This window comes from Pistacia vera, unplaced genomic scaffold, assembly GCF_008641045.1.
Source record: "Pistacia vera cultivar Batoury unplaced genomic scaffold, PisVer_v2 Contig426, whole genome shotgun sequence".
In the NCBI taxonomy this organism is placed as follows: domain Eukaryota; kingdom Viridiplantae; phylum Streptophyta; class Magnoliopsida; order Sapindales; family Anacardiaceae; genus Pistacia; species Pistacia vera.
Genome location: NW_022196253.1, coordinates 535744 through 543364, shown reverse-complemented (window position 1 = coordinate 543364; position 7621 = coordinate 535744).

The window sequence follows — 7621 nt, the reverse complement described above, 5'->3', positions numbered from 1 at the left end:
GGATTTTGTGGGCATTGTCTACATGGGAAGCAGAATCGGGTGAGTTTTCAGTCAACTGGTATAAGGACAGAAGGGATTCTAGATTTAATTCATAGTGCTGTGTTTGGGGCTGCTCCACTTAAGTATCTTGGAAAATCTATTGATTACATTTCTTTTATTGATGATTTTTCAAGATATTCGTGGATATTTTTCATGCAGAGTAAAGCTGAAGTGTTTGAAAAATTCAAAGAGTTCAAGGCTTTGATAGAGAATCAGACAGAGAGAAAAATCAAGGTTCTCATGATAGACAATGGTGGAGAATTTTGGTTAGAGAAGTTTGACAGATTTTGTGTTAATAATGGTATTGCACGATAGAAGACAACTCCTTATACCTCTACAGCAGAATGGAGTGGAAGAATGTCTGAATAGGTCACTAATGGAGAAGGCAAGGAGTATGCTTAGTGGTGTTGGTTTATCACTTAATTTATGGGCTGAAGCATTTTCTACTGTGTGTTATTTAAAGAATAGGTCTCCCTCATCAACTTTACAAAATAAGACACCTTTTGAGGCTTTGTTTGGAAGAAAACTGAGTTTGTCTCATGTGAGAGTTTTTGTGTGTGATGCATATGCTAATGTACCAAAAGAAAAAAGAAGCAAGGTTGATAGTAAAACTACAAAGTGTGTCTTCATTGAGTGTGAGGATGGAGTCAAAGGGTACAAACTGTGGAATCCAGAAACAAAGTTTGTTGAGCATAGCAGAGAAGTGGTATCAGAGCTCCAAGTTGCGACCTGGAAGACGAGTTCTTTCGAGATGATGGATACACAAAAGAGACGAACTACAACAAATTCAAGTTGTAGGTGGAGTGGTTCTCAAATCTTGGCGACAAAATTTGGCATGGTTATTGTGCGACTTGGATGCTAGCAAACTTGGACATGGTTACTCTGTGACCTGGATGTCGTGATGGTAGAACATTATCTTTGTCATGTTCATCACTATGATGGAAAACTCTTACGTTCATCGTTGTGATGGAAAACTCGCCAAGGTGGAGATTGTTGGGATATTTTGTGACTCACTTTCCTATTTGTTCCCGTGTGAAATTATATATCTTTAGGAAAACTATTTAATAAAGAATACAATTGCAAATAGGAATTGAATTTAGAAGTCCTATTAGGAACTGAAATATGAATCCTATTAGAAAAAAATATCCCATAAACTACCTATATATATAAGGGGGAGAACCAATTCAAGGTTATGAGAGAATGTGAGAACACAGGGTATTTGATGTAAGAGTTATTAATCACCATGGGCAGAGTGTCCTAGAAACAGGAATTGTTTCCACTCTAGGTACTGGGTTGAGAATGGTTAGAAACTATGATTGTTCCGCTTTATTAATTATGTATTAGGTTTATGGTGTTGTGTACTCTTATATATCGTGTTCATGAAACTATGGTGAATTTCTCTCATCTGTGGATGTAGGCGGGTTATGCCAAATCACGTAAATATCGTGTCTCTTTGTGTGATATGATTTTAATCTTATGTTATTTATCTCAAATGTATGTTTTTCGCTGCACAATTTGCTAACAGCCGCAACATGGTTTAGACAATTTTAGTTTGCATTTCAGTTTTAGATCAAATCAAATGGAAGTTATTTTCAGTTTTATTATTTTGTAACTTCTTTTAACTATTGTTGTTAGTCATTTTTCAGTTATCCCTTTAAAACTTATAAAGGGAATGTTAGATGTATGTTTTAATTGAGTTCAATGAATAAAATTCTTCTCCTTTCACGCAAGTTCATCTTCTTCTTTATCTTATGAAGTTAGAAGCCTAAAAATTGATTTTATTGGCTTCTAATTTCCAACAAATTGTATCAGAGCGGAGTTGTCTTAAAAGACTTACAAGAGATGAATCTTGTGAGAAATAAGACTCCAATTAAAACGTTGGAGGAGAAGAAGCCAAAACTCAAAGCATGTTAGAGTGTTTGGCAAAATTTGTTGAAGAACATGCTTTCAAGACTCCAATTAAAAGTTTGGAGGACAAGAAGCCAACAGTCAAAGCATGTAAGAGTGTTTGGTAAATTTGTTAAAGAACATGCTTTCTAGACTCAAACAAGAAGTTTGGAGTGAGAAGAAACCAACACTCAAGCATGTAAAGTGTTGGATTATTTGATGATGAAGAACATGCTTTTGACTCTAACAATAAGTTTGGAGGGAGAAGAAGTCGACACTCAAGCATGTAAAGTGTTTGGATTTATTTGTTGAAGAAGAACATGATTTAATCAACTTGAAGTTCTGAGATGTTATGAGTTATGACTCCAATTGAAATTTGGAGATGGAACCAACACTTGAAGCATGTAAAAGTGTTTGGTCATTTTGTGCTTACACGATTGCATTTGTGATTCTTACATACCTGAAGCTAAGAGGAGTAAGAGATTGAAAAATGCTTTCAAGACTCCAAAAGCAAATTTGGAGAAGAAGAAACCAACACTTAAAGCATGTAAAAGTGCTTTGTTCTTTTATGCTTATGCGAGAGGAGTAAGTTTGATGAAGGCTATGATCATGCCATTTTGAAACATGCTTTGAAGTTGCTACCAAAACGGTTCAAAGAAGAGTTTTGAACAATGAACACATTTTGGTAGAGGAGTGTTAAACAATGAACACATTTTGGTAGAAGGGAAGCATGTCGCGGTGCCATACGTCTGCTGTGGCAGGAAGAAACTTTTCTTGTACGACACAATGAAGAAGCTGGAACTTAAAATTCCAGAAACTTTATGCCGCGGCACTACGCCTCAGTTTTATTATTTTGTAACTTTCTTGTGACAGTTGTCAGTGCCTCAGTTTTATTATTTTGTAACTTTCTTGTGACAGTTGTCAGTTATTTTTCACTTATCCCTTTAAAACTTATAAAGAGAATGTTAGATGTATGTTTTAATTGAGTTCAATGAATAAAATTGTTCTCCTATTACACAAGTTTATCTTTTTCTTTATCTTATGGAATTAGAAGCCTAAAAATTGATTTTATTGGCTTCTAATTTCCAACAGATCCACCCAGACAAAATTAATCCTGACTCTGTTAGTCTTTACAAAAGGATCTCTTACCAGTATAAAAATTTACAGCACAATTTTATGACTTAACATGAATATTAATTTGCTTGAACGACCAAGTCCTTCCATTAACTCAATTAATTGAGGAATTGTAATGACTACTTTCTACTCGTATTCTCATAAAATATGCATAGTAAAATACATGTAAAATAGCATAAAAAGTTGGGCCCAAATTTTTCTTTTATTAAACATATACATTCTTTGTACAAAACTCATGTCATATATAAAACTATGAACAATAAGGTGGACAGTGTAGCCATTTCCCCTCGCTTACCGACATCCATCCGACCATGTCCTCACCTAGATCCTGCAAAAACATAGGAAACAACGGGGTGAGCACAAAACAATGCTCAGTAAATAAATCCTCTACTCATCCATCCCCGTAACTATTTCCCTTAATTCTTTCCTTACAATTCTTATTACTCTCTTTGCTTTCTCTTTCGGTTTCACTCCCTCTATTTCTCTTTCTTTTCTATTAACTCTCTCTCTAGCAAGTCACGACCCCATCTGACCGGAGGCACGGCTGGGACTCACTCCCACTCTCCGTGAATTTTACTCATTCTAGCCGATCGAACTCGGTTATGCATGGATTCGGAACCCTTGGCCATGTGAGTACATAAACTCTCTCTCGGGTAAACTCGGGTATAGCCCTCATCCGCATGCACTCTCACGGGCTACACCACTTATCTCTCATACTCATGCCGCTCTCTCAATGCGGCGTACATGCGGGAATACTCTACCCATTACTCACGGTTTCCCCATCGCACAACCTACTCTATTCTCTTGTCTAGCACTACTTTCTCTTTTTTCTCTAGTACTCATTCTCTCTTTCTCTCTACTCTTAGAGTAGTTTAATCTCAATTTCTCTACTCTCTTTTTCTAATGCATGATTACTGCACATAGGTGACTCATGCTAATTAATGCACTTATGAGATGCAATTATGCTATGTAGCAAAAATTAAGGCTTTCTACTCTTACTCATGCTTCTCTTGATCATTTCATCATACAACTCATGTGCATATATAGCTCTATTTTAACTATAACTTTTCTCTTTTCTTTAATCATCCAAAATGGGAGAAAGGCTCCCTTATACTCTCTAATTTCCCTGTCAAAGGGAAACACTTCTATAATTTTGCTCAAAACTTCATTCCACTTCAATCAAACTCAACCCAACATCAAGCAATCTCAACACTTCTACATCCATCTCAACAAATATAAAACATACATATACATACACAATCTCTACTCAATTAAATTCTCAAATCTCAGCTTAGTTAGGATTTACTTACCTTGTGAGGAAATAGCTTCTCTAATACTTCTCCTTTCCTTTGGTAGCTTGATTTCTCTCTACAACTTTAAATAACAACCACAACATAAGACTTTAACCAAAACATAATAAAACTCTTATCTAAAGTAAGAATCCTTACCTTAGGATGCTTTAGATTAAAACTCTACTAAAAACTACTCAAAAAGTCCTTAGAAATCCTTGGAAGATTGAAGGAAATTTGAGAAGAAGTAGAGAATGGAAGAGGCGGTGGAAATGGATGAAATGAAGGATTCTCTACACTTAACCCTTTTTAGCTCAACTTATACACAAGCATTCCCATTTTGCCCTTACTCTTTCTTGGAAATTCCATCCATATCCTTTGATTCCTTACAAACATACCCCCATACTAACATATTTTCTATGAAATTTTCTTACATTTTACTCCCCACTTTTCCTGCTAATTAGGGGTAGAATGGTCAAATTGCCCTTAAGGAAAAATATCTACAACTTTCAGCCGACCCGTCGCCGCGGCGAAGACAATTCTGTCGCCGCTGCGAAGATTCTTCTTCGCCCCGGCGAAGCCTGTAACACAACATTTCGCCAAGTCTTCATAATTTTTAGGACAATCACTCAACCAACCCAATACATCCATTCAACCAAGGGCCAACCAAACCAAAAATAACAACATATAAGTTTAATTGAAGCTGAATCAATGAACGTTTAAGCAATACAGCAAAGCTTAACTACGTACCTCAAGTGGAGCGTTACAGGAATTCTCATAACTATTGGATGAAATACCGATACATGGGATTCACCGATGATCACATATTCACATACCTGGCATGGTTATTATTATTATTATTTTATTTCTGCAAATTAAGTAACCAAGAATACAAACAGAAGCGGGTCACCATTAGAAATCATCTTAAAGCTTGAGCACCTTGCTAGTTTAGCTGTGAGAACTTTGGGTACCTTTGCCTCATTATATACTAATAAAATATTTATTGAAATTTCATTGTTTGATTTGGACCGTTGATATACAGTTAATTCTATTCAAATAGAGTTTGCAGATCATAAGAGTGAAGCTTATGAAAAAATGGCTTTTATGATAAATTTGTTAGTTGTTGGGTTAGGAAAATGTAAAAGAGCTAGTGTTCTATTATTAGTTTAGTAAATAGGGTTTTAATATACAAAAAAAAAATCAAACGAAATTTTATAAAATAAAATAGGAATATTCTTTTAAATTTCAACAAATTAAAATAGCTTATTAAAATTTTTATATGTACTTTTAAAATGCAGCTAAACAATCTAAAAACTTTTTATTAGTGTTTACGGTTTTAAATAACTTTTCTGATTTGTAAGTATTTTATTTTGTCAACTTATTCATTCGGATTATGGCACAATCTATTTAGTTTCAGTTTAAAGGTGGTCACAACAGAATCGTAATGATCACAACACGTCTAGCAGATTTTATTTTAATATTTATGCATATAGCACCTGCCTTAATTAAATGTGATTATATTTCCGGTTTGTGGAAAATTTTTATGTGGACGTTATATATTAATGTGAGAAAGATTTTTATTCTATTAAGATCTCAAGAATCTTTTTCCTAAAAGAAGATTATGATTTCAAAAATCATTTTCTTAAAAGGAGATTATAAGTTCAAGAATCTTTTTCTTAAAAGGAAATTATGAATTCAAGAATCCTCTTCTAAGAAGGCAAATCTAAAAAGGTTTCTTTCTTGTTTCCCAATCCTTGTCACAAGTATATATATTGCTCTTTTATTATTGTGACTTTTTTAAGGAAGCCATATTATACCTTTATTCTCTCTGAATATTTTTGGGAGGTTTTTTAGTTCTTTAATGGTGGTTTCATTTATGCTTTGGTAGGCTTAAATTACCTTGATTAAGCCTTAATTTCTTTGAGTTGATTTTGGAACGCTATTCCATGTTGATGATTGGACATGTTTGAGTTGGCTTTGCTGAAGCAATCCTTTATCATTGAAACTTGAGAAGAGCTCAAGTGTGACCAGATGGTCTCGTGGAAGAGAAGCTAGCTATGGTGGTTTAAGGTTCAACCAAAGAGTGAAGATTAAAATGTTATCTAAACAGGGAGTTTTACAATTGATACTTATTCTTGTCTTTGTAATTGAACACATAATTATTTTATGGTGAAGTAGCTTCTTCTGGACTTGATCCCATGGATGTAGGTAAGTTGCTGAACCATATAAAAATGAGTTGTGTTCTTTATTTTCTGTTGTGCATGATTTACGTACGTTGATAATTCGTTAAACAACTCATTAAGCACTTATCAAATAAGTTATTACATTTTGCATATTATCAAATAAGTTATCACATTTTGCATAAGTTTTAATCAACATAATAAGGGTTTAAAACTTTCATGATTAATAAATAAACTCATCCAACTGTACTATAAATTGTGTATTCCAAAGTGTAGTTTTTGTCGTTGAAGTTGTTTTCTAGATATAAACTATGGGCTTTGTAATGGATAGCCTCTCAAAAGTGTTCAAGGTTTTTCAAAGAGGTAATGAAAAGGGTGGTGTTGTGGATTTTCGCAAGTATACAAAATCATGCAAGTAATAAAGTGTAAAAATACGGATGTCGAACCCAAGGGAATTACTACTATCAATTACCAAAATTTACTATCTAATTACTATTTGATTAATCACAATTTTTTTCAAGGAAAATCTAAACTAAATTAACAATTGAAATTAAAAAAAATAAATAAATAGAAAAGAAAACAACTAAAATAAATTTTTGGGTTTAAAGCAAGATGACTGGACCTAGGGCATAGATTTCACGCACACTCTTATTCATATATATTAATTACTTATGCTAATTTTATTAAGCTCTTCCTACAAGTCAAACTCCCTAAATTTCCAATAACTTTCTCTTTAACAATTATCAAATTAACTTCTAATTACTAACCCGAATTATCTCAAATCAGATTTAAGCAATTGAAGATCATTATGCTCTATGGAGTTTACCAAAAACTCACAAATCGTGGTAACCTATCTTTAGCATTTCGCTCAACCTACTATCTTTAGCATTTCGCTCAACCTATGTTTTTACTATCATAGATCAACTAAGTATCATCTCTCGATCTCAACCTAGTCCATTAGTTCATTCAATTCTTGGGCCTTCAAGAATCAAAAGCATTAAGCATAATAATAAAACTTAGGAAGAAATCTTAATGAAAATCAACACATAATCAAGAGATTGAGCTATATCTAAGCCCTAAAAAATAAAATTA